General features: G+C 43.7%; 1 long non-coding RNA gene and 1 pseudogene across 1 annotated transcript; one reads left to right on the top strand and one right to left on the bottom strand.

Annotated features, from left to right (window-relative positions):
* The first annotated feature begins 47 nt into the window (after positions 1-47).
* On the top strand, positions 48-27,913 carry LOC148108407 (uncharacterized). Its single transcript, XR_015727881.1, has 3 exons — positions 48-799; positions 6,494-6,583; positions 19,484-27,913. It is a non-coding gene; the product is annotated as an uncharacterized LOC148108407 (long non-coding RNA).
* On the bottom strand, positions 12,269-13,227 carry LOC123788466 (purine nucleoside phosphorylase pseudogene; annotated as a pseudogene).

Below are 27,913 nucleotides of genomic sequence, written 5' to 3'. Positions count from 1 at the left end.
CGGCTGCCGTCGGCCCGTCCCTCTCCAAAGGTCGCGGGGCAGGACGGGCACCCACTGGGCGCTCGACGGGGCGCGCCTGGTGCCCGTGGACCGTGGAGCTCGACCCCACACACAGAGACACCAACTGCTTTGACCCCCAAACCCTAGTACAGGGCCGAGGGACGTCGGGTCCCGAGGACATTGGCACGGCCCTCGCCACCGCCTTCTGACCTCGCTGCCCCTGGAGAAGGGCCGGAAGATGAGACCTGAGCTGGGCCGGGGTAAAGCAAGGCCGTCCAAAACTGAGGGGACCTCGCACTTGAAAAGACAACGTCTTGCGGATGACGCGGTGGGAGAAGACGCCAGAACCCCGACCTCCCTCCCCCCTTCCCCGCCAGCCTCGCCCTGCGCTCCGCCTTCCTTTTGCCCTCCTTCCTCTTCCCGCTCCGGGCAAAAGCAGAAGTGTCTGAAGGTCTGGAGGAAACGAGCCGGGAGCTCCCGGGGTTCCCCGCGCCGCAGCCTGTGGGGAGGTCTGCGCGCCGCCGAGCGACGGGCGCACTCACGCCGCAGGGACGCCCGGCCAACGAGGCCCGCCAGGGGGCGCTGCGGGGCGGGCTGGACGCCGGGGGCGTGGCCGGCAGACCCCGGGAGCTTCGCTACCGTCGCGCTTCCTTAGATAGGCGGCGAGAGACCTCATTGAGCTCAGGGTGGGGAGAACCTCCCCCGGCTGCTACCGCCAGCAGGATTCCTGTCGGGCACCGAGGGCAGGTCCTCTCTGTCTTGCTGGTTGCTGCACCTTCACTTCCTGGAACAGTGAATAGTAAGTGCCATATTCACCAAATACTGATTGAGCGCCTGCTAATGCCAGGAAATGGCCTTGGCACTCGGGATAAATGAGCGAACAAAACAGACAAAGCCCCTGCCCTTGTGAGGTTTATATTCTGCTGCGGAGGCAGCGAGGGGAGGCAGGGAAGACAGGCAATAAACAAGCTAGAAGTAGTGAAAAGCAGTATGTGGATGTCAGAAGGGGATAAATGCTACGGGGGAAACTGAGGTAGAGTAAGAGGAATAAGGAGTTGTCGAGTGAGGTGAGGATTCTTGCTTTCTGCAGTGTGGTCAGGGAAGGCTTCTCAGAAGGAGACACTTCAGCAGATACCTAAACGAAGGGGCAAGGGAGGCCAAGCAGCTAGCTGCGGTAAGAGCAGAAGAATAAACGCTTCACACTGTGTTAAATGAATGAGTTTTCAAGGCAGGACCCTGCCCTGGGCAGTGGTTGCTCTGATGCACCCAGGCACCCTCGCCCTACACTTGTCTGCCCCCTCCCTTCATCCATCCATCCAGCCAGCCAGCCAGCCCTTTACTCAGCAGTCCAGGGCACCCAGCTGGTTTATGCTGGACCTTCTGCTGTGTGTATCTCATTTTCATATCCCCTACACCCAGGTTATGGGAATGAAAAAGATACACTGCTCGGAGGAAAAAAGGGCCTTCACCTTCACTCCGGTGGGCCTGGAGAATGCCACAACCTTCCTGGAGAGTAATTCAACAGCAGCTCTCTTTTAAACGTACTTACCCTTTGAGCCAAATGCCTCAATCTGAGACCATTGACTGGAGCTAGATTGACTGGGTTTGTTTTAGTTTTGTTTTCTTTATTAACTCATGCCCAACGTGGGACTTGAACTCATAACCCCAAGAACAAGAGTATGCTCTTATCGACTGAGCCAGTCAGGTGCCCCTAGATTGACTGGGTTGTAACTCCAGTCCCATCCCTTATCAGGCCTAGGGCCCTGGAAATATTTTTTACCTGCATGCCTGAGCTTTCACATCTATAAAATTAAGCTAATAATAATGATATCCAACTTACAGGATTTTTGAGAAAATACATCACAAAGGTTTAGAGCAGGGCCTGGCTCATAGCAAGTGCTCAATAAGCATTAGCCATTATTATTGGCTTGGGCAAATATTTGACAAAAACATGAGCTGACCTGTTCACCAAAATGCTCTTTGCAAGATTATCTGCATAACTCTGTTTTGGAGCCACCTCAATAAAGATCCAACAATAGGGAGTTGACGAAGCAGATTGTGGGGCATCCATTCTATAAAATAAAAAGTAATTTTAGAAAGATCGTGCCAATGAGAGACATCTTGAGACCCATATGAGCAAGTCAGACCAAATGTCCAAAAGTGGTGAGTCCTTCGGAATGCTGGGATGAGTGACATGACTGGACTAGGGAGGAATGGCTCTAGGAGCCTCAGTTCTTCCCAGGAGAGCTAATTTGACCTGTTATCTGAATAGTCTAAGTCGATATCAATCAAAATCTTAGAATGCACCTATTTTTTGACCCAGCAATTCTACTTCTAAGAGCTTAAACTAAAGATATACTTAGACATTTGAACAAAGACTCATGAACAAGAAGGTTTGTGGCAGTCTTGTCAAAGATGGAAACAGCCTAAATGTCCATCAAAAGAGGACTAGTTCGGGGCGCCTGGGTGGTGCAGTCGTTAAGCGTCTGCCTTAGGCTCAGGGCGTGATCCCAGCGTTCTGGGATCCAGCCCCACATCAGGCTCCTCCGCTGGGAGCCTGCTTCTTCCTCTCCCACTCCCCCTGCTTGTGTTCCCTCTCTCGCTGGCTGTCTCTATCTCTGTCAAATAAATAAATAAAATCTTTAAAAAAAAAAAAAAGAGGACTGTGTTAAATAAATTATGATGCATTTATCCAGTGAAAGATTGTATAGCCATTGAAGTTAGTGAAGCAAATCTATATGTGCCAATGTGGAAAAATCTACAAGATGCATTAAACTAAAAACACAAATTAATTATACTTCAAGAAAAAATAAAATAAGATAGGGGTCCTGGGATCAAGTCCCAGATGGGGCTCCCAGCTCAACAGGGAATCTACTTCTTCCTCTACCCTTCTCTCCCGCTCCTGATCTCTCTCACTCTCTCTCTCTCTCTCTCATTCTCACTCAAATAAATAAATAAAATCTTTATAAATAAACAAATAGATAAATAAATAAATAAAATAAGATTGGAAATACCAAAAAGGGGGTGCCTGGGTGGCTCAGTTGGTTGGGCATTCAACTCTTGATTTTGGCTCAGGTTATGATCTCAGGGTTGTGGGATCAAGCCCTGTGTAGGGCTCTGCACTCTGCATGGAGTCTGCTTGACCCTCTCCTCCTTCTCCAACCTCCTCCCCCCCAATCTGTTCTCTCTCTAAAATAAATCAATAAAACCTTAAAAAAAAGAGATTGAGAAAAGAAATGCCAAAAAGGAGTGCCTGCCTGGCTCAATCAGCAAAGCATGAGACTCTTGATTTCAGGGTCATGAGTTCAAGCCCCAAGTTGGGTCTGGAGCCTACCAAAAAAAATCTTTTTTTAATTAAAAACGATGTTTTAAATGCCAAAAAAAGTAGATGTAAAAACACACATACACACAACATGACCACAATCAGATACCACTTTATACCCATTAAAATGACTAAAATATAACAAGCGCCTGGATAGCTCAGTCAGTTGACCGTCTCTCAAGTTCCACTCAGGTCATGATCTTGGGGGCCATGGGGTAGAGCCCCAAAACGGGCTCTGCACTCAGCAGCGAATTTGCTTAGGATTCTCTCCCTCTGCCCCTCCCACTTGTGTGCACGGGTGCTCTCTCAAAAAAAAAGGAAGGAAGGAAATGATTAAAATTTAAAAGACTGACAACACCAGGGGCACCTGGCTGGCTGAGTCAGAGCATGTGACTCTTGATCTCGGGGTTGTGTTTGAACACCATGTTGGGTATAAAGATTACTTACAAATAAAATCTTTAGGGGTGCCTGGGTGGCTCAGTTAGTTAAATGTCTGGGTCTTGATCTCAGGGTTGTGAGTTCAAGCCCAGTATGGAGCCTACTGAAAAAAAAAATCTTTAAAATAAAAAATAAAACAATAAAGTACTGACAACACTGAACATTGGTATAAATGTGGAGCAATTGAAATTCTCATACACTGCCAGGGGTTCTGTAAAATGGCACAACCATTTTGGGAAACAGCTTGGCAGGTTTTATTTTGTTTTGTTTTGTGTAAGTAGGCTCTACATGGGGACAAGCTCATGACCCTGAGATCAAGACCTTGAGAGATCAAGACCTGGGCTGAGATTAAGAGTTGGACGCTTAACTGCCTGAGCCACCCAGGCACCCCTGTTTTGGTTTTTAATAAAGTTAAACATACACTTAGGTGAAGCCCTAGCAAATCCATTCCTAGGTATTACCCAAGAGAAGTAAAAATATAGGTCCTCATATATTGCACACAAATGCTGATAGCATATTTGTAACAGCTCAAAACTAGAGATAAATGTCCGTCAGCAGATAAGTGAATAAGCAAATTGTGGTAGAACTATTTGACTCTCCCCATTGGGTTCTGCTTCCAAGAACTCACCACTATGAGTTTACATCTCCCAATCAACAATAAGAAGGAGTGAGCTACTAACATGCTACCACATGAATGAACCTCAAAAATCTCATTTTGAGTGAAAGAAACACAAGAAGTTCCATTGTTTGAAGTCTTAGGGTAGGCAAAACTAAGCTAAGGTGATAGAAAGCAGACCAGTGGAGTGGTTGGGGGGATGAATAAGTGAAAGGGGTTACCAGAGAACTTTCTGAGGTGATTGAAACATTCCATATCTTGATTGGAGTTTGGGTTCTAAGGGTGTATGCATTATGAAAAGTCAGAAAACCCATAAGATTTGTGCATTTTATTGTGTGTAAAATACTCTTCAACTTAATAAAGGGAAGGAAGGAAGGAAGGAAGGAAGGAAGGAAGGAAGGAAGGAAGGAAGGGGGTCACCTGGGTGTCTCAGTTGGTTAACCGTCTGCCTTCGGCTCAGGTCATAATCTCAGGGTCCTGGGAATGAGCCCCACATCAGGTTCCCTGCTCTGCAGGGAGTCTGCCTCTTTCTCTCCCTCTGCCCCTCTCCCCTGCTCATGCTCTCTCTCTGTGTCTCAAATAAATTTTAAAAATCTTAAAAAAAAAAAAGGAAGAAAGAAAGAAAGAGGGGAAGGAAGGAAGAAAGAAAGGAAGGAAGGCAGGAAGGCAGGCAGGCTAGCCTGGTCCCTTATCGTAAGAGGCATGAAAAATTTGAGATGGGTGGGGCTGCTCTGAGGACCCCAGGAACAGATGCACTCTCACAGTGGTGAGCTCCTGGAGGCAGAACCACACTGGACTCTGCTTTGCTCTCTCCAGCCTCAGTGCCCAGTACAAGATAGAACATGGCAAGTGTTTACTGAGCACTGCAGAAAAAGAGGAGACAAGGCTCTCAGTCCTGTGCAGCTCACAACAAGCAGAACAGACAGGATATGATGGGGCAGACCCTTAGAGTGATACCAAGTCAGAGCCCAGGGGTGGGGAGCTCTGTTCAATACTCATGGATGTGCAGAACCCAGGGCTCCCATCATTTGTTCCCCACTAGTGCTCTGGGCTGGGATGCAGCACCTTGATTTGGTAGATCTGAAACAAACACAAGCTCTTGGAGGTGGCCTAGTAAGACACACTGATTTCATGGCTAGCTGAGCCCAAGGGCTTCTTGGCTTTGTCCCATCACACATACCCTTTGATGCTTCTTATCTGGTTCCTGTAAGTCTTGGCCCCTAGCCCATCCCAGGGCAGAGGATCATCTTAATACCAAACATCCAAAACCTCCTCCTTCAATATCCTGAAGTCCCTAGAGTTTCAGTGAAGAGAGGCGGACTGTTGCTGCCGAGTCCTTCCATTCCAGAGCAACCTGTTCCTGAGATAACTTACAGCCAACCTGACTTCGCCTACTATACCTGCCCCAGCAGAAGAAGAAATCACAACAAAGTTCCTATGTAATCTTGGGGCGGTGGGCGAAGGCATTTCTTTTTCCCAATTAAGTTTTTTTTAACACTTTTTTGTTTGTTTTAAGTAATCTCTATGCCCAGCGTGGGGCTCAAACTCACAACCCCAATGTCAAGAGCTGCACACTCTACTGACTGAACCAGACAGGCACCCCTATTTTATTCAGTTTTTAAATTTTAATTCCAGTATAGTTAACATAGAGTGTTATATTAATTTCAGATGTACAATATAGTGATTCAACAATTCTACACATTCCTCAGTGCTCATGATGTTAAGTGTGCTCTTTAATCCCATCATCTATTTCACCCAAACACCCCACCCACCAAAAACGGCGTTTCTAATTATGCCTGAATCTCAACGACATAAAATAAAAGACTGATAAGTTTAACTAAATACATTTTTTTAAAATTCTTGATTATAAAAACCACTGTAAGTAAATTCAGAAAACAAATAATGAACCAGAGAAACATTTTTCAAGTCATGTAACAGAAAATGAGCTTAACTTGTCTAATGTAAAAGAGCTCCTATAAATCAATAAAGACCAACCTCCAGATTAAAAAATGACAAAAGCTTTGAAAAGAAAGTTATAGGTAAATGACTTTTTCTTAAGTTTTTATTTATTTATTTATTTATTTATTTATTTATTTATTTATTTATTTATTTTTCAGTAATCTCTACATCCAACATTGTGCTAGAACTCCCAACCACCAGATCAAGACTCTCATGCTCTTCCAACTGAGCCAGTCAGGCACCCATAGGTAAGTGACTCTTTTTTTTTTTTTTTTAAGATTTTATTTATTTATTTGTGTGTGTGTGAGAGAGAGAGAGAGCACAAGAAGGGGGAGAGTTAGGCAGAGGGAAAAGCAGGCTCCCCCCTGAGCAGGGAATTCGATATGGGACTCAATCCCAGGACCCCAGGATCACGACCCCAGCCGAAGGCAGACGCTTAACTGGCTGAGCCACCCAGGCGTCCAGGTAAGTGACTCTTAAGCTTAAAGAAAATTCTTTGGGGCAACTGGGTGGCTCAGTCAGTTAAGCATCCAACTCTTAATTTTGGCTCAGGTCATGATCTCAGGGTTGGGCATGAGATGGAGCCTGACTTGGGGTCCATGCTGGACATGGAGACTGTTTAAGATTCTCTCTCTCGGGGCGCCTGGGTGGCACAGTGGTTAAGCGTCTGCCTTCGGCTCAGGGCGTGATCCCGGCGTTACGGGATCGAGCCCCACATCAGGCTCCTCTGCTATGAGCCTGCTTCTTCCTCTCCCACTCCCCCTGCTTGTGTTCCCTCTCTCGCTGGCTGTCTCCATCTCTGTCAACTAAATAAATAAAATCTTTAAAAAAAAAAAAAAGAAAAAAGATTCTCTCTCTCCCTCTCCCTCTGCCCCTCCCCACCCTGTGTGTGTGTGCCGTGTGCTCTCTCTCTCCTCAAATAAATAAATAAATAAATAAATAAATTCTCAATCTCACAGTGAAAGAAATAAACCATATAAAATTGCTGATATTCAACAATTATTTTTACCTAAAAAACCCAGCAATTTCATATAGCTAATATTAACACAAATTGAAACAACATTGAGATACTACTTTTATCCTTTCATATTGGCAAAGATTAAAAAGGTTTGTTAACACCTTGTGTTGGCAGAACTCTGGAGGAACAGATATAGTGAGCAGAAGGCTAATTTGTTCAATCTCTATGGAAGGTGATTTGGGAGTTGTTTCTCAACAGGAAGGTACTGTGCTAAGTGAAATAATTCACACAGAAAGAGACAAAAACCATATGATTTCACTTATATATGTAATCTAAAAAACAAAACAAACAAACCAGAAAACAGACTCTTAAATACAGAGAACAAATTGGTGGTTGTCAGAAGGGAGGTGGGTAGGGGGATGGATGAAACAGATAAAGGCGATTAAGAGATAGAAACTTCTAGTTATAAAATAAGTAAGTTGTGGCAATGAAAAGTACAGCATAGGGAATATATACACCGAAAAAAAAAATCAAATGACAGATGTAAATACTCTTTGACCCAGCTATTATCCTACAGATACACTCCCACTCCTAGAATGTACATAGGTATTCATGCAGCATTGTTTGTAATCTCAGACGATTAGAAAAAAACTGAATGCCCATCAATTTGTTGATAAGTTAAATAAATTATTACATTCGCAAACACACACACACACACACACACACACACAGGAACAACAAAGGATGAGTAAAAATAGAACGAGGAAATAGGCTATAAGATACACTGTTAGATTTTCAAAAACCATATACACCAGTTTCTAAACAATTGTATAGTACATTACCATGTGGCTAAACAAATATAAATGTGTGTTATGGCATCTGGAAAAACTGAAAACATTTGTTGTGCTTAGAACGGGGAACTTGGGTGGCTGGAAAATAGAGGTAGGAGGGAAACGTTTCATTGAATACTGTTTTGTGCCTTTTGAACTTTGAACATTGTGAATAATTACCCATTCAAAAGAAACAACAATGACAACAAAAAAACCAACCAGCTCTGGCAGGGCTCGGAGTATATCCTATGAAATACCCCATTCTAACCAAAGCATTGATATAACAAGAATTAGGTATATAAACTTAGCAGTAAGCAGTCCTCCTCCAAAGTCTGCCCTATTCTTCATAAACGTACTGCCTCAGGACATTGTATCTGGGCAAAGATCTGTGGGGCCCTTCAGTAGCAGGAGAACTAACGTCTTAGGCAGGTGCTGGTCCGAACTTCCTGAGCGCCTGAGGAATCAGTGAAGGCTCCCAGAGGGGGAAGCCAGGGACCTGGTGGCAGGAGCTTAAAGGCAATCTGAGGAGACAAAACTAATCCATGTGGGAGACAGAGTTAGGAGATAGGGCAGGAGAGCTGCAAAGTGAGACTGGAGTGTAGGCAGCCAACAGACCACCCGTAAGCTAAGCCAGAAAAGGTAACCTGGGTCTGGGAACCAAAGCATGGAAGCAGGAGTGGCCCATTTGCCGTCTCTCCCATGACCCAGTTTGTGCTTCCTGTGCCTGCAACTCTAAACTCTGCAAGGTAGGAGGTTCTGGTCCCCAAGGGGACATGACAAGTTCCCTTTGAACTACAAGCTACAGCTCTTCACCAGCTCCCTGCCAACGAAAGTAGTTGCCATACTGGAAAAGGCAATTGACCCTGATCAGCAGAAGGAGATAGAGCTGCTTTTACACAGTGGACACAGGGAACACATGTGGAACTACTGACACTTAGGATCAGATAACTTTTGGCAGTGGAGGACAGTAGTATATATTGTAGGATGTTCAGCAACATCACCAGCCTCTACCTACTGCTAGACACCAGTAACACTCCCACAGTTAGGACAATAAAAATGTCTCCAGGCATTGCCAGATGTCACCTAGGAAGCAAAATCATTGTCACTTCAGAACCACTAATGTAACTAATAACCACAAAAATTTTCTTCAAAAAGAGATGAAGTTGGGGTAACTGGATTGTGCAGTCAGTTAGGGATCTGACTCTTGGTTTCGGCTCAGGTCATGATTTCAGGGTCATGAGATCGAGCCTGTGTCAGGCTCCGTGCTCAGTGTGGAGTCTGCTTAAGACTCTTTCCCTCTCTCTCTGTGCCCCTCCCCCAACTCTCTTTCTCTCTCTCTCTCTCTAAAATAAATAAATAGAATCTTTTTTAAAAAAAGAGAGAGAGAGACAGCCAGCGAGAGAGGGAACACAAGCAGGGAGAGTGGGAGAGGAAGAAGCAGGCTCCCAGCAGAGCAGGGAGCCTGATGCAGGGCTCTATCCCAGGACTCTGGGATCACGCCCTGAGCCGAAGGCAGACGCTTAACGAATGAGCCACCCAGGCGCCCCATAAATGAATCGTTAAAAAAAAGAGAGATCAAGTTTAGAATGGAATCATATAAAAATCGTCAATTAAAACCAGAGAAGGCAGAAAAAAGAGAGAAGAAAAGAAATAAAGAACAAGAAAGACAAATAGGAAACAGTTATAAGCATGGTGAATATTAATCACTTTAAATGTTAATTGTCTCAAGAGAATCATAAGACAAGCCACAAAGTGAGAGAAAATATCTGGGAACTCTCTTTCTGCTCAATTTTGCTGTAGTCCTAAAACGTCTCTAAAAAACCAAGTATATTTTACAAATAGTTTTAAAATGTGAATTTTCTAAATACACAGATTAAAAAACAGATATTGTGACAACACAAAGAAATGGAAAGGCATCCCATGCTCATGGATTGGAAGAACAAATGTTCAAATCTTCATACTACCCAAAGCAATCTACACATCCAATGCAATCCCTATCAAAATACCAACAGCATTTTTTACAGTGCTAGAACAAACAATCCTAACATGGGGCATGAACTCACAACCCTGAGATCAAGAGTTACATGCTCCTCTGACTGAGCCAGCTGGGCACCCCAATAATCCTAAAATTTGTGTGGAACAATAAAAGACCTTGCGGGCAACCCTCTCAGGTCCCCTCCCTCTTTGCGAGTTTTGTACTATCACTCAATAACTATGAGTGATTTGCTTTGCTGCCCACTGAAAAACAAAACAAAACAAAGAAACAAACAAAAATGAAAAAAAGAAACAAACAAAAAAAAAGACCTCAAATAGCCAAAGCCTCTGGAAAAAGAAATGCAAAGCTGGAGGCATCACAGTTGACCGACTTCAAGTTATATTTCAAAGCTGTAGTAATCAAAACAGGATAGTACTGGCACAAAAATAGACACAGATCAACAGAACAGAATAGAAAACCCATAAATAAACCCACAGTTATATAGTCAACTAATCTTCAACAAAGCAGGAAAGAATATGCAATGGGAAAAAGACAGTCTCTTCAATGAATGAATGGTGTTAGGAAAACTGGGAACATGTAAAACATGTAAAAGCAACATGTAAAGAATGAAACTGGACCACTTTCTTACACTATATACAAAAGTAAATTCAAAATGGATTAAAGACCTAAATGTGAGACAGAAGAACCATAAAAATCCTAGAAGAGAGCACAGGCAGTAATAACTTCTCTGACATTGGCCATAGCAAATTTTTTCTAGATAGATCCCCTGAGGCAAGGGAAACAAAAGCAAAAATAAACTATTGAGACTACCTCAAAATAAAAAGCTTCTACACAGCAAAGGAAACAACAAAACTAAAAGGCAACCTACAAAATGGGAGAAGATATTTGCAAATGACATACCTGATAAAGGGTTAGTATCCAAAATATATAAAGAACTGATACAACTCAACACCCAAAGAACAAATAATCCAATTAAAAAATGGGCAGAAGACAGGAACAGTAATTTCTCCCAAGAAGACATCCAGATGGCCAATAGACACATGAAAAGATGCTTAACATCACTCATCATCAGGGAAATGCAAATCAAACCCACGATGAGATATCACCTCACACCTGTCAGAATAGCTAAAATCAACAACACAAGAAACAAGAGTTGGCAAGGATAGGGAGAATAGGAACCCTCGTGCACTGTTGGTGGGAATCCAAACTGGTACATCCACTTCCGGAAAATGGTATGGAGGTTCCTCAAAAAGTTTAAAATAGAACTACCCCATGATTCAGCAATAGCACTACTGGGTATTTACCCAAAATACAAAAACACTAATTCAAAGGGATACATGCACCCCCATGTTTATAGCAGCATGATTTACAATAGCCAAAATATGGCAGCAGCCCAAGTGTCCTCTGATAGATGAATAGATAAGAGGTGGTAGATTATAAAATGGAGTATTATTCAGCCATAAAAAAGAATGAAATCTTGCCATTTCCAACAACATGGAGATACAGAGTATAATGCTAAGCAAATAAGTCAGTCAGAGAAAGACAAAAACCATATGATTTCGCTCACATGTGGATGGACTTTAAGAAAAAAACAAACGACACCTGGGTGGCTCAGTCAGTTGAGCGTCCGACTCTTTATTTCAGCTCAGGTCAGGATCTCAGGGTCATAGAATTGAGCCCCGTGTTGGGCCCTGTGCTTAGCAGGGAGCCTGCTTGAGGATTCTCTCTTTCCCTCTCCCTCTGGCCCTCCCCCTGCTCTCATGCTCTCTCTAGCTCTCTATCTCAAATAAATAAATACATCTTTAAAAAGTATATATGATAGTATTAAAGTCTAAGAGATATTGGACTTGGCTGGCCCTTATGTGGTTTCTAGTGCTTTGGCGGAGACAGAACTGAGTCCCCAGGAATATGAAAGCATTATCTCAGAAAGACAGTGTAGCTACTGTGCCAAGTTTGAGAGCCTAAGTTACACCCGGGCCATATACATAGCTGTGTGGCAGGGCTTGGGCTCTAGGTTTTGGGGAAGAATGGAGATGAAAACTGCTTTGAGACAACTGAGCGAAGGAGGAGCCAGCACAGAAGGGGAGGGTCTGGTGAGAGAAATGGGGAAGGTGAAGGAAAGGGATCTTCCTCTCCTTTCTCCTAGGACCTAAGGACAGGTGTATGACCCCAGCAAGGGGTCAAAGTAGGTAGTAGCTACTTGGATCCCATTAGAGAGAGGCCCAGACCACTCCAGCACTGGTGAACTGGCATTGCCAGGCAGTGGCACACTAGCCAGAAGACTAGAGACAAACTGTTCCAATTTCTCAGCAGCTTGTTTCCTGGCCTCTCATACTTCCTCATGATTAGTCTTCTCCTGGCTTTCCTAATCCAGGATGACTCTGTTAGTGTTGAGGGAGAAGCCAAGGACTCAAGTCCACAACACCTTGCAGCTATAACTTCTGGTTCTGTGCTCGTGCCAACAGCACCTGCCCCCAGCTCCTGCAGTAGGTGAGACTCTGCCAGTCTCCTAGCTGGGGCCTGCCACTATCACGCAGGTGCCTTTCTGTCGTTCTCTCCACTCCCCCATCTGTTTCCAGGCACTGTGAGCCTTCTGCCTCATATCCCGGTTGTAGGCGTCAGTCATGACAGGGAAACAAACTCCAAAGCTTTTATCACCGGGCCTTCTGAGAGGGCTCAAACCAAAGAAACCAGGTATGTTGATATGATCATGGATCAGAAGGATATCTCCAACCTCAAACTTGGGGTTGAGCCCTCCAGCTGCATTAGTGACCACTAGGGTGTCCACACCCAGAAGGCAAAAAACCCTCCCTGGGAATGTCACCTTCGAGAGTGGGTCACCTTCATACATGTGGCACCTGCCTGCATCATCACACAGCCTCTGCCATTCAGGAACCCAGACACCAGTTGACCAGCATGACCTGGCCCTGGACTTGGGGGAAAGTTTGGTATCTCACTGTAGTAACACATCTGGGCCTGAGTTAATTTATTGGCCAGACCTCCTAACCCAGAACCACTGATCACTGCCACTTGAAGTTGGGGCTTGGTGTGGCACAGAAGCCATTTTGCAGTGTTCTGATAATCTTCGTGTGTAAATCCATTCTCCATGGTCCCGCTGTGGGACCTCTCAAGGAGCCTACCCTTCTGCACTAGGATCTGCACTCTGCTGAGCTGTCATGGCCGGGGATGGTGCACTCAGTCCTTCTCCCACCACTTTTAACATTGTCTAGGAGTCCTAGTGACCATAATGAGACAAGGAAAGGAAATAAAAGATATGCTGATTGGGGGCGCCTGGCTGGCTCAGTGGATAGAGCATGCAACTCCTGATCTCAGGGTGGTGAGTTCAAGTCCCACATTGGGTGTAGAGCTTACTTTAAAAAAAAAAATTATATATATATATATATACACACACATACATACACACAGATTGGGAAGGACTTACAGGCAACATGATTACCTATGTAGAAAAATCCCAGGGACACCTGGGTGACTCAGTTGGTTAGGCATCTGTCTCTTGATTTTGGCTCAGGTCATAATCTTGGGGTTATGGGATAGAGCCCTGTGTAGGACTCTGCACTCAGTGGGGAGTCTGCTTGGGATTCTCTCCCCTTCCCTCCCCCCCCCATATGTCTCTCTCTCTCTCTTTCAAATAAATAAATAAATCTTTAGAAAAGTTGGGGGGCACCTGGGTGGCTCAGTCAGTTAATCGTCTGCCTTTGGCTCAGATCATGATCCCTGAGTCCTGGGATCGAGTCCCACATCAGGCTCTCTGCTCAGTGGGGAGCCTGCTTCTCCCTCTGCCTCTGCCCCTTCCTCTAGCTCTCTCTCTTTTTTTTCTCTCTCTCTCAAATAAATAAATAAAATCTTTAAAAAAGAGAGAGAAAAAAAAGAAAAACCCCAAAACAACTTCCAGAGTTAATAAATAAATATAGCAAAGTAGCAGTTTATACTGATATAAATAAATGATTAAATAAATATATATATAAATGGGGAGAAATCTATGCAGAAGAACTGCAAATAATTTATGTTAAAGTCCTAAACCCTGGTACTTGTGACTGTGACCTTCTTTGGAAACAGTCTTCACAGATGGAATCAAGTTCAAATGAGATCACTAGGTTGGGCCCCAATCCAATATAATTGGTATTCTTATAAGAGGGACACAGGGGTGCCTGGGTGGCTCAGTCAGTTAAGCGTCTGCCTTCAGCTCAGGTCGTGATCTTAGGTCCTGGGATCGAGCCCCACGTCAGGCTGCTTCTTCCTGGGGCAAGCCTGCTTCTCCCTTTCCCTCTGCCTGCCACTCCCCCTGCTTGTGCTCTCTGTCAAATAAATAAATAAAATCTTAAAAAAAAAAAAAAGAGAGAGAGAGAGAGAGAGAATGGTACAAAAGGGACTAGTGCTCCTCAAAATTGTCAAGGTCATCAAAACCTAGAGAATCTGAGAAACTCTCATAGCCAAGCAGAGCCTTAAGAGGCATAACAACTCAAGGTAATATGGGGTCCCAAATCAGAAAAAGGACGTTAGGTAAAAATTAAAGTCTATTTAAAACGTCTAGGGGCGCCTCGGTGGCGCAGTCGTTAAGCGTCTGCCTTCGGCTCAGGGCGTGATCCCAGCGTTCTGGGATCAAGCCCCACATCAGGCTCATCTGCTAGGAGCCTGCTTCTTCCTCTCCCATTCCCCCTGCTTGTGTTCCCTCTCTCGCTGGCTGTCTCTCTCTGTCAAATAAATAAATAAAATCTTTAAAAAAAAAAAAAACTTCTAAAAAGATGATAAAACATGAATGCTGCAAAAATGTCAATATTCTTCAAAAAATGCTATAAAAGTTAACAGAATTTTTTTAAAAAGGGATCAAGTTTATTGTGGGATTTGCTCTAAGAAAATTTGTCATTGGATCTTCATACCAACTCTATCGGTCACTATAATAGGTCAATTGTTTTCCATTGAAGTTTTGTGTTCTTCGTGGCAAGACTGTTCCAAGTGACTGCTTTACCTGGTGACGGTGGATGAAAGATGAGAGACAGAAAGCCAGTCTGGCCAGGTGACCCCTTAGGAACATACAGAAAGACTAAAATCCTGGCTAACACATAGCAGTTGCCATGTAAGGGTTTTACTATTATTTCATTAACACATTACATTATGGAAATTGAGAGAAATTTAATAATTTGCCCAAATCATAGCAAGTAAGTGGTTTAGCTGAGATTTGAGCCCAAGCTCCAGACTCTGGGTCTAGACACTCTATTTAGCATGCTGTGGGAAGCCAAATTGTAATCGAGAATTTCATGATACCTTATGAAATCAGAGGAAGAGGGAGCAGGAGGGATGTTTTATGCAAGTCATAATAAACTATCCCAACCCCACAACTCAGTACATTTTTAGAGAAAGCAGAGTAAAGGGATTGAAAATGTGGGCTCTGGAACCAGACTGCCAGATCCCAAATCCTAGCTCTGCTGCTGTCTTGCTGTGTGATCAAGGCAAGTTACTTACCTTCTATGGTAGGCAGAATAATGGTTTCTCTAATGATGCCCATGTCCCGATCCCCAAACCTGGGAATATGTTAGGTTACGTAGCAAAGGAGAATTAAGGTTGCAGATGGAATTAAGGTAACTAATGAGCTGACCTTAAGATAGGGAGATTGTTCTGGGTTACCTAAGTAGGAATGGAATCACAAGGGTCCTTTAAAGTGGATAAAGAAGCAGAGTCAGAGAAGGAGATGTGATAGTCGGTGCAAGATCAGAGTGGCAACAGGGCGTCTGGGTGGCTTAGTTGGTTAAGCATCTGCCTTTGGCTCAGGTCATGATCCCAGGGTCCTGGGATCGAGTACCCCATCGGGCTCCCTGCTCCCAGGGAGCTGGCTTCTCCTTCTGCCTCTGCCTCTCTCTCTCTCATGAATAAATAAATAAAATCCTCAAAAAAAGAAAAAAAAGATCATAGTGTTAACATATGAGAAGAACTCAGCCCACCAATTCTGGCTTTAAAGCTGGAAGGGGACCATGAGTCAAGGGATGCAGGCAGCCTCTAAAAGCTGCAAGGAACAGATTTTTCCCAAAAGGCCTCCAAGGGAAAGCAGCCTTGCCTTCACCTTCATTTCAGTCCAGTGAGACTGAGATTAGGCATCTGGGTGGCTCAGTCGGTTAAGCGTCTGATTTCAGCTCAGGTCATGATCTGGGTCCTGGGATCCAGCCCCCTGTTGGCTTTCCTGCTGAGTAGGGAGTCAGCTTCTCCCTCTCCCTTTGCTGCTCCCCCTGCTCATGTGCTCTCTCTCTCAAATAAATAAATAAAATTCTTTAAAAAAAAAATTCAGTCCAGTGAGACCCATTTCAAACCTCTGGCCTAAGATAAATTTATGTTGTTTTAAGTCACTGAGTTTGTGGTGTTTTATTATATAGCAGCAGTGGGAAATTAATACACCTTCTCTGTTTCAGTCTTCACTTATAAGGTTATCTCAGGTGCCTCTGTGGCTCAGTCAGTAGAACGCGCAGCTCTTGATCTCAGGATCGTAAGTTTGAGCTCCACTTGGGGATAAAGTTTACTTTTAAAAAGTATAAAAATAACAATAATAAAATAAAGTTATCTCATAAGGTTATTGTGATGATTAAAAAAGAAAATATACTGACTGGCTGGCTTAGTCAGTAGAGCATGCAACTCTTGAACTCAGAGTGGTGAGTTCAAGACCCAAGATGGGTGTAGAGCTTACTTTAAAAGAAAGAAAGAGGGCACCTGGGTGGTGCAGTCGGTTAAGAATCTGACTCTTGGTTTCTGCTCAGGTCGTGATCTCAGGATTGTGAGATCAAGCCCCATGTCAGGCTCTGTGCTCAGCCCAGAGTCTGCTTGTGATCCTCTCTCTCCCTCTCCCCCTGCCTCGCCCCCCGCACCCCCCACCCTGCAAGTGTGCACGCTTTCTCTCAAATAAATAAATCTTTAGAAAAGAAAAAAAGAAAGAAACAAGAAAGGAAGAAAAGAAAGGAAGGGAGAAAGAAAGAAAGAAAGAAAGAAAGAAAGAAAGAAAGAAAGAAAGAAAGAAGAAATGAAGGAAGAAAATACAGGCTGAACCCTGAGAAGAGTGCTCAGCACCTAGTAAGTTGCTTAATAAATGCTAGAAAAATAGTAAAAGTAAACAATTGAGGGAAGAAACCACAACGGATGCTAAAAAGATTAGATGAAATGTTGTTCAGGAACAGGATGTTAGAATTGTGACCAAGGGTTACCTCATAGTTTACATACTAATTGCAAAAAGGGGAAGTGCCTTTACAATGGATAAATCTAACAACCACCATCTAAACTCAGTCTTCAAACATACCATGACCAGAGGTGGGACCACCTAACACTGATGTCCCTCCAGATAGGGTGCAATGTAAAGTACATCATCTGTGAAGTATTTCTTACCAAAAAAGTTAACCTGAAGCTAATCAAGCTAGAGAGCTGACTTTCAGTTGGCAGAAAATACAAAGAACAGAGGAAGAAGTTACATAACAGCAAGAAGAAACGTTGAGATCAATCCTGAACGTGGGGACACCACGGCTGTCCTTGTCTCTTCAAAAATTTGGTGTCATGAAATAAAAAAGGTGGTGAGGGAGTGGTTTTCTACTCCACATGGTCTTTCAGGAAGCCAGGCCTGCCCTCTCTGTGATGCTGCCATCCTTAACACATCTCCTATAGGGAAGGGAAAGGGGGCATACAGAATCTCACAGGGTGGCATCCAATAGGCCACCCCAGAGAGTGGTACACATCAGCTTCTACTTACATTTCTTTGACATAGCTTTACCTGGCCCCCACCTAACTGCAGGAGGCCTGGGAAATGTGGCCAGAAGCTTGGGAAAAAGAGAAAAGGGATTTGGGTCTCAGCATGTCCTCTGCCAGGGAATCCTGAGCCATGCACACCCTCAGTTCCGTGCCCTTTCTCCATCTGAGATGGACCAGCAACCCAATGTCCTCCTTTTTCTCCTCATCCCCCGTAGTCAGTCAGTCTGAACACCAACGTCTCCACCCTTACATATCTCTAAATAGCCGTCACCTCTGTGACTGCAACTGCCAGGGCTTAGTGCATCAGCTGCCCGTCTGGCCTCTCTTCTTGCAAGGCTCTTGTTCTCAGAGGATGTATATTCTTGAGTAAGGCTGAAAGTGAGCAAATAAATAGACAAGATCATTCTTTTCATTTATTTATTTGAGAGAAAGAAAGAGAGAGCACGTGCAAGTGCTCACACGAGTGGAGTGGCAGGAGAGACAGAGGGAGAGAATCTTCCAGCGGACTCCCTGCTGAGTGCAGAGCCCCATCCCATGACCCATGAGATCATGACCTAAGCCAAAACCAAGAGTTGGACCCTTAACTGGCTGAGCCACCCAAGTGCCCCATTCAAGATAATTTAAGATAATGGTAGGTACTATGAAGGGACCAGAGGCTAAAATGATAAAGAATGGCTATTTGTGGTGGCTAATTTATATAGAGTGGTCAGTGAAAGTCACACTGAGGACATAGCTGTGGCAGATAGCATTACCCAGAATTATCCAGAAGAGCAATCTTTCCATTTCCGTATGAACCCTGACACCCCTCTTCAAGTGGTAGAGTCCACGATTCCTCCACTTGAACTTGGACAGGCCTTTTGACTTGCTGAACTAATAAAGTACAACAGAAGTGATGCTATGTGACTTCTGAGGTCATGAGAGACAGTATAGTTCCTGCCTGAGTCTTTTGGGGCACTTTTCTAGAACCCAAGCTACAGAAACAACCAAGGCTCCCATGCTTCTACCCTGGCTTACCTCATGGACCACTGCCAGCACCAACATGCCAGCCAGGTGAGTGAGCCACCTTAGAAGCAGATCCCCACTCTTGGGTGATTTGCCCCAGCTGATGCTGCATGGAGCAAAAATGCATCTTTCCCATCAAGCCCTGCCCAAATTACAGCTATACAAACAAAATGAATAACTGCTGTTTTGAAGCCACTGAATTTTGGAAGGTTTCATTATGGAGCAACAGTACTGAGCTGAGGCCTAAATACTAAAGAGCCAGCCATGAGGAAATCTTCATGGAGCATTTTAAGCATTGCCAGCAACAAATCCTGTGGCGCTGAGACAGGAACAAGCTTGGCACAGTGAAGGAACAGACAAGACCACACGGCTGAGGGAGAGAACGGGAGATGCGTGACTGGAGACAAAGGCTGGAGCCACAGTGTGCAGAGTCTCAGGCACCATGGTAAGAAGTTAGAAATGAATCAGGAGTGCCTGGGTGGCTCAGTCAGTTAAGCAACCAACTCTTGATTTCGGCTCAGGTCATGATCTCAGGGTCATGAGATGGAGCCCCGTGTAGGGCTCCGCTCAGTGGGGAGTCTGCTTAAGATTCTCTCTCTCTCTCACTTTGCCCTTCCCCCCACAGTGTGCTCGTTCTTGAAGAAGAAGAAGAAGAAGAAGAAGAAGAAGAAGAAGAAGAAGAAGAAGAAGAAGAAGAAGGAGAAGAAGAAGGAGAAGAAGGAGAAGAGGAAGAGGAGGAGGAGGGGGAAAGGGGATGAAGAAGTTAGAAATGAATCAAAAGTTCAAAAGTTCAGTGGGAGCTGCTTTTGGAGTGATGTGAAAGGGGATTTGGCTCGTCCTTGAAAGATGGCTAGGGCTGCTGTGAGGAGGGTAGTCTGTATCAGGACAAGAGTGAGCAGGGAGACCAGTTAGCAGACACTGCAATTGCCTAAGATGAAGACGATCGCCAGTAAGTGGTGGAGAGAAGATAGATTCTGGACATATTTTGTAGAGGTGACAGGCCTTGCTGATAGAAAGGATGAGGAATGAGGGATAGCGAGCAATAAAGGCAAACTTCTAGCTTTTTCTCTCAAGCAGCCAGGTGAATAACAGTGTTACTGGCTGGATGGGGAAGGCTGGAGGAAGAGCAAGGTAGGGGTGGGGGAAACTTCCCTTTCCCTCAGGATGTCTGATTTCAATGTGGTTATTGAGAGCAGCCCATGCTGGTTAAATACTTCTCACTAAACAGTTATGGACAGGCTAGTACAGAGCTTCTGGGTCTGATGGAAGTGGAAATCCTGATAACTGCTTGTCTTTTCTTAAGAATTCCTTTCTGTTTTTTTTTTTGTCTGCCTATATGGCTTTAAGAACCTCCATGCAGATTGTGGTGGTTATAATTGCTGTGGCAAAGATCCCAGTTGGAAGCTGAAACACACCCAAAGGAGGAAATTGAACTCAACATGCAGGGGACCCAGCCAGGCACTTTCCCCAAACCATACTCCATTAGCCAGTCTGGAAAAGAGCCCCTGGTGACCGAAACGAGGGAACCAGGCTTTAGGTGTTCACTGAAAGAATGACTAAAAAGAGTCAGGGCAAATAACAATGAATGAGCTTCTGGAAGGACTCTCAAAGCAGGCAGAAGACCTAAGCTGTTGGAAGCAGCTGCTGGATTTCCTATGGGGAGAGGGAGAAGGAGAGGAATGGGTGGCACAGGAGGAAAAGGAGAGATCCTAGGCCAGGCCACACCTCCATGACTTCCTTACCTCTCCCTTCCAGCCCCAGTTCCAGGAGCTTTCCCAATCCACTCAATTCCCTCCCTCCACAGGATGCATCACCCCCAAAGCTCAGAAAGAAAACTTCTCTCTTCACGTGGTGTTCAGCAAAGGTCATTCATCTGCCTGGACTTCTTGAAGATCACCTCACAGGATCCAGGTTAGACTGGTCAGTGGAAGGAAGCAAGGTATCCAACCAGGCTCTATATGGGGAAAGAATGGGCAATCACAACGGCAGGGACAGGGAACTCAGTGCCCGGGAGCACCTTTGCTGATTCCCACTCAGAGTTCCAATTCCATTAACTCCTCTCTCCTGTATTTTTCATGTTTGTTTCAACTTTCCCCATTGTGTCCATGAGCCCACAGTACTTGCTGCCCAAATATTACTTCTTCCCACTCTATCTCCAAAATATGGCAAGGGGTCTCAAGTTTAACCACGAATCACCAGAGAGCCAATGATAACCCATACCCGGGCATTGCTCCATGTATTCATTCAATAATTATTTATTGAGCTCCTGCCACACGTGATTATTAAGGATGCTATTACAGTGATCCATGTGAAAGATACTGGAGACTTGGACCAGTATGGAGGTAATGAGAAATGGTTGGATTGTAGATATATTTTGAAAGAAAGAGCCAACAGGATTCCCTGGTGGACAGGACATGAGGTATGAAGGAAGAAGGGAAGGATGCATGGGGTGTTTGGTTGGCTCAGTCAGTGGAGCATGTGATTCTTGATCTCAGGGTGGTGAGTTTAAGCCCCATATTGGCCATAGAGTTTACTTAAATGAAAATCTTTTCAAAAAAAGAAGGATGCTTCCAACTTTTTGGCCTCTGCCTCTGAAAGGGTGGTATTGCCATTTTCCGCAATAAGAAAGACTGCAAGACAAGTAAATTGAAAGAACTAAATCAAGAGCTTGATTTGGGGACATATTAAGATTGAGATGCTTATTTAGACAGTCCAGTGGTAATATTCAGATAGCAGTCCAGAGTTCCTGAGAAAGGTCCAGGCTGTAGGTAAAAATTTTTGAAACCTTAGCCTGCCTTTCTCTGCTAGTAAGCAAAAAGAAACATATTGGAATGAGAGGGGGCCTACAGAATTTCAACCAATAAATATCAGGAAGTATAAGATTAACCAAGATAGGGGCACCTGAGTGACTCAGTTGTTTGAGCATCTGCCTTCAGCTCGGCCATGATCCCAGGGTCCTGGGATGGAGCCCTGCGTTGGGCTCTCTGCTCAGCAGGGAGCCTGCATCTCGCTCTCCCTCTGCCTGCCATTCCCCCTGCTTGTGCTTGCTCTCTCTCTCTGTTGAATAAATAAATAAAATCTTTAAAAAAAAAAGATTAACCAAGATATCTAGAAATGTTGAGTATATCTAGAAAGATCTAAAAATTGCCTGACAGAGTTGGAGAGTGACCTCTCTCAGAGACTAAATGAGATGATATATCTAAGTATACATTACAGCTTCCAAGTTCCTATGCAGATGGGCACCATCATTGAAAACGTCTACAGTGGGCAACCCTCTGGGGTCCTCTCCCTCTTTAGGAGCTTCGTACTCTATCATTCAATAAACTTTATCGCTCAACTAAAAAAAAAGTCTACAGTAGTCTCCTACCCCATAGAGACTAATGTGGGAATAATCTTATCCCCCTAAAATGGAAATAGACCAATGGCCTTTCTAGATCCCTCCCTCACAAGGTTAATATCACTATTAAAAACCAAATACCCTTTCTTCCCTCAATAAACTTCCTTTTTCCTCCCTTTACCTTGTCCTACCCATTTCCTATTCGCAAAAATAAAAGCTGCCATGCAAATTAATGAAAACAAATGGAGAGCAGGGGGAAGGGAGAGGGGACAGAGCAAGACCATATCTAGCAATAACCAACCTTAAATTTCTTATTATGTGTATTTTTTTTAAGATTTATTTATTTATTTGAGAGAGAGAGAAAGAGAGAGAGAGAGCATGAGCAGGAGGGGCTGCAGGAGGGGGAGAGAGAATCTCAAGCAGTCTCCCTGCTCCACACAGAACCTGTGCAGGGTTCCATCCCATGACCCTGAGATCAGGACCTGAGCCGAAACCAAGAGTCAGATGCTTAACTGACTGCCCCAGCCAATCGTCCCTGTGCGTATTGCTTTTAGTTTTTAAAAAATTTGTTGTGGGGCACCTGGATGGCTCAGTCAGAAAAGCATTCAACTCTTAATCTTGGGGTTATGAATTCAAGCCCCACATTGGGTGTAGAAATTACTAAAGAAAATCTATAATTTTTTTTTTTAATTTTTAATTTGCTCTTTTGTTTTTAGATGTTTGCTGTCAGTGTAATTATTGTTCTTTTGTTAGCTGTTTGTTTTTTCTCTTTGGATGTTTGGGTAGGTTTTTTTTTCTTTCCACTTTGGGTTGATTTTTTTGTTTTTGTTTTAATAGACTTCTCTTTTTAGAGTACTCTTAGATTCATAGCAGAATGGAGTGGAAAGTACAGAAAACTCCTATTTACCTCCTATGATATAATGATTTATAAGAAATATGTATTTGGTCATATATTTCTCAAATATATTTGGTCTTCCTCCACATACCCTGAAAATGCTTCGGAGCCATAAAAGTGAAATAGGTATCTTATTATTGAAGGTGACTTTTGGACCCCGCCGAAGGGTAAGGTCTGATTGCTAGATGGACAAACCTTGGGATTAAATGGTTGGGACTTTCAGTCCCATCCCTGACCTCCAGGGAGAGGAGATGGAGATTGAATCAGCCAATGGCCAATCACTTAGTCAATCATGATTATGTAATGAAACCTTCATAAAAACCCAAGAGGACAGCTTTTTGGTCTTTTTTTCCAGAAAGCTTTCACAATTGGAGAACCAGGTGCTTCCACATGCCACTGGGCCAGGCCCCACGCTTCACAAGGACAGAAGCTCCTTTTTTAGGGAACGTGCCCTATGTATCTCTTCATCTGACTATTAATTCATATCCTATATCATATCTTTTTCTTTATCATGTCCTTTAACAAATTGGAAAACATAAGCAAGTATTTCCCTGAGTTCTGTGAGCCACTTTAGCAAATTAATCCAACCTAAGGAGGAAGTTGTTGGAATTTGTGGTCTGTAGACAGTAGGTTAGAAGTACAGGTAATAGCCTGGGGCTTGTGACTCGGGTCTGAAGTGGGAGGTGGGGGGAATCTTGTAGGACTGAACCCTTAACCCGTGGAATCTGATTCTATCTCTGGGTGATAGTGTCAGAGTTGAGTTAAATTTTTGGATACCCTGCTGGTATCCAAGTATTGCCTGGTGTTTTGTTGGGGGGAACCCCTCCACGTTGGGTCTGGGAACCCTAAAAGACCCCCTGACACCTAAACACAGACTCTAACAAACATCCCATACCAGAGTGGTACATTTATTACAATCAATGAACCTATATGAACATTATTATCACTCAGAGTTCATCAGATTCACTCTTGGTATTGTACGTTATATGGATTTGGACGAATATATAATGCTATTTATCCACCATTACAGGATCATACAGAATAGTTTCACTCTCTTAAAAACCCTGTGCTCCACCTATTCATCCTTTTCTCCCCAATAATCCCTGCCAATCACTGATCTTTTTACTATCTCCATAGTTTTGTGGAATTTTCTTGCATTTTTCCAGAATGTCATACACTAGTTGGAATCACACAGTATGTTGCCTTTTCAAGATTAGTTTCTTTCACCTAGTAACATGCATTTAAATTTCTTCCATATCTTTTCATGACTTGATAGCTCATTTCTTTTTAGCTCTGAATCGTTCATGTATTGATGTACAATGTTTGTTTACCCATTTCACCTACTGCCTTCAGTCATTGGTTGTTCATCTGGGTTGCTCTCTGGATATGTGGATACTTTTTTTCTTTTTTTAGAGAGAGAGAGAGAGAGAGAGAGAGCAGGGAGGGGGAGCGGCAGAGGGAGAGGGAGAGAGAGAATCCCAAGCAGGCTCCACACCTAGCACAGAGTACAATGCAGGGCTCCATCTCACAACCCTGAGACCACGATCTGAGCTGAAATCAAGAGTTGGATGCTGAAACAACTGAGCCACCCAGGTGCCCCTGGATACTTTTAATATAGTCTCCCTGTCTTTGATCTTCTGTAGTTTCCCTAAAAAGAGTGTAGGGTAAATTTATTTTTATTTTTTTATTTGTTTTTATTTCTGGGATTCATTCTGATTTCTGAATCAAAGGACTCATATTTTTCATCAATTCTGGGAAATTTCTCAGGCACTTTATCTTTGAATAATATCTCTTTTCCATCTTCTCCATTCTTTTCTTCTTGAAACCAGTTGTCTGTATGTTAGACCTTTTCATTGTATCATTCCTATTTCCTAACATCTCTTTGTTTCTCTGTATTATATTTGAATAATTTCTACAGATCTAACTTCTAGTTTATTAACTTCCTCTAATTTGTTTTTTGACCTGTTCGCATAGTGTTTTAAATATTTTACGTATTCTGGGGTACCTGGGTGGTTCAGTCAGTTAAGTGTCTGCCTTCAGCTCAGGTCGTGATCCCAGGGTCCTGGGATCAAGTCCCTCATTGAGTTCCCTGCTTCACAGGGAGCCTGCTTCTCACTCTGCATCTCCCACTCTCTCTATCTCTCTCTCTCTGTCTCTCATAAATAGATAAATAAAATTAAAAAAAAAAGTCTTGGGGCGCCTGGGTGGCTCAGACAGTTAGGCATCTGCTTTCAGTTTAGGTCATGATCCCAGGGTTTTGGGATCAAGTCCCGCATCGCCTCCCTTCTTGGTGGGGAGCCTGCTTCTCCCTCTCCCGCTGCCTGCTGCTTCCCCTGCTTGTACTCTCTCTCTCTCTCTGTGTCCAATAAGTGAATAAAATCTTAAAAAAAAAAAGTCTTGAAATATTTTACTTATTTTGAAGGATAGTTGAGATACAATGTTATAGTTTATATTTTTTAATTGTAAAAAACATGTAACATAAAATCTACCACCCTATCCATTTTTAAGTGTACATTTCAGGAGTGAAAAGTATATTTACACTGTTGTGCAACTGATCCAGAACTTTTTCATCTTACAAAACTGAAACTCTGTACCCATGAAACAGCAACTCCCCATTTTCCCTTCCCCCTGGTAACTAACCACCATTCAACTTTCTGTTTCTATGAATTTGACTCTTTTAGATACCTCATGCAAGTGGGATCATATAGGGCACTCACCTGGCTCAGTGAGAGGAGCATGCAACGTTTGATCTCAGGGTTGTGAGTTTGAGCCCCATGTTGGGTGTAGAGATAACTAAAAAAATAAACATTTTTTTACATGGGGGAGGGGATCAGTCAGTATTTGTCTTCTTGCAACTGTCTTATTTCACATATAGTGTTCTCAAAGTTCATCCATGTTGTAGCATGTAATATTTTTTTTATCCATTCATCCATCAATGGACATTTGGATCATGTCTACATTTTAGCTATTGTAAATAATGCTGCTATAAACATAAATGTGAAAATATATCTTTGAGACCCTGCTTTCAGTTTTGGGGGGTATCCCTAGAAGTGGGAACTGCCATACTGTTTTCCACAGCACCTGTAACATTTTACATTCCCACCAATAACACATAAAGCTTCCAACTTCCCCACTTCCTGATCAACCCTTGTTATTTTCTGCATTTAGGGTTGCATGAGGTTTGTTTGGGACAGAACAAAGCACAGTTGTCCTGGATCAACAAGCATAGACTCCTCAATTTTGAAGTTCCTCATTTTTGAGGGAAGTATCCAACCACCCCACTTGTGGTTCATTGTTCATTGGCCAGCCTAAGATACCAACTTCTGAATGGGGAGTTTCATGGATGTGTGAGAATAAGGTGGGACAGGGTTTCCCCACAACTTCTAGAGATCAGTCCCCAGAGAAACTTGAAAATAGAACTCTGGAGAAAAGTGGGGCAGGAAGGGACGCCTGAGTAGCTGAGGACCACAGCTATTTCCTCAGGGTGACCACAGACTAGCAGGTCCTTTGAACAGACTTCCCTTCTCCCTTTCCCTCCAAGGACAAGAATTTCTGTGCCCTAGTTAGAGAATAGAGGTCTGCTGTGCCCATCTAGAGGATGATCCTAAGCAGAAAATAGAGTCAGCCTTTAGAAAATGATGATTTTAATTTTTGGAGAGAATGCTGGGCTGGGCCTCTGGAGTTCAGAACCCTGGGTTTCACTTCTGGCACTTTGGCTCAGAGGCTTCGTGATATTAAACAAACTTCCTCCGGGAATTCCCTTTTATGGGGAATACAACTAACTCATCTCTGGTACAATGGCTGTCACAGTTCTCCGAACACCTGTTCTGGCTCAACTGTACTTTGGTGTTTTGTGTTGCTTTGTTTTGTTTTATCATGTTTTTAGGGCAGTGGAAAATCCACCTTTATGAGAAGTCTTTGCATTACTTTGTGGTTCTTTGCACTACATCAAGCCAGGCAAAAACATGACTGTGTGACTCCCACTCAGGGAAGTATGTAGAAATGAAATGACTCTTGCTACGGTAGTGAGACTACTGGATGGGAAGAAAGGTGTACAAGGCACCAGGGTTTCTTTTTTAAAGTTAGCTCAACATAAGGGGGCACCTGACTGGCTCTGTTGATAGAACATGCAACTCTCAGTCTTGGGGTTGTGAGTTCTAGCCCCCCCATTAAGTGTAGAGATTAAAAAAAAAAAAAAACTTAGGACAACATGATTATATTTCCTATTCAGTGGGAGTATTTATTTTTTTATTTTTTCTTAAGACCTTTTTGGGGCGCCTGGGTGGCACAGTTGTTAAGTGTTCGCCTTCAGCTCAGGGCGTGATCCCAGCGTTCTGGGATCGAGCCCCACATTGGGCTCTTCCGCTATGAGCCTGCTTCTCCCTCTCCCACTCCCCCTGCTTGTGTTCCCTCTCTCGCTGGCTGTCTCTCTCTGTCGAATGAATAAATAAAATCTTTAAAAAAAAATTAAAAATTAAAAAAAGACCTTTTTAATATATCATTTTTTAAAAAGTTTTATTTAGGGGTGCATGGCTGGCTCAGTCTGTGGAGCTTACCACTCTTGATCTCGAGGTTGTGAGTTTGAGCCCCATGTTGGGTGAAGAGATTACTTTTTAAAAAGTCTTAAAAAAATAAAATAAAATCTGGGGTGCCTGAGTGGCTCAGTCGTTAAGCGTCTGCCTTCGGCTCAGGGCGTGATCCCGGCGTTCTGGGATCGAGCCCCACATCGGGCTCCTCCACTAGGAGCCTGCTTCTTCCTCTCCCACTCCCCCTGCTTGTGTTCCCTTTCTCACTGGCTGTCTCTCTCTGTCAAATAAATAAAT

The sequence above is a fragment of the Ursus americanus genome, chromosome 20 (genome assembly GCF_024610735.1).
Source record: "Ursus americanus isolate L20-20 chromosome 20, mUrsAme1.1.p, whole genome shotgun sequence".
Classification (NCBI taxonomy): Eukaryota; Metazoa; Chordata; class Mammalia; order Carnivora; family Ursidae; genus Ursus; species Ursus americanus.
This window is presented reverse-complemented; position numbering and strand designations above follow the sequence as displayed.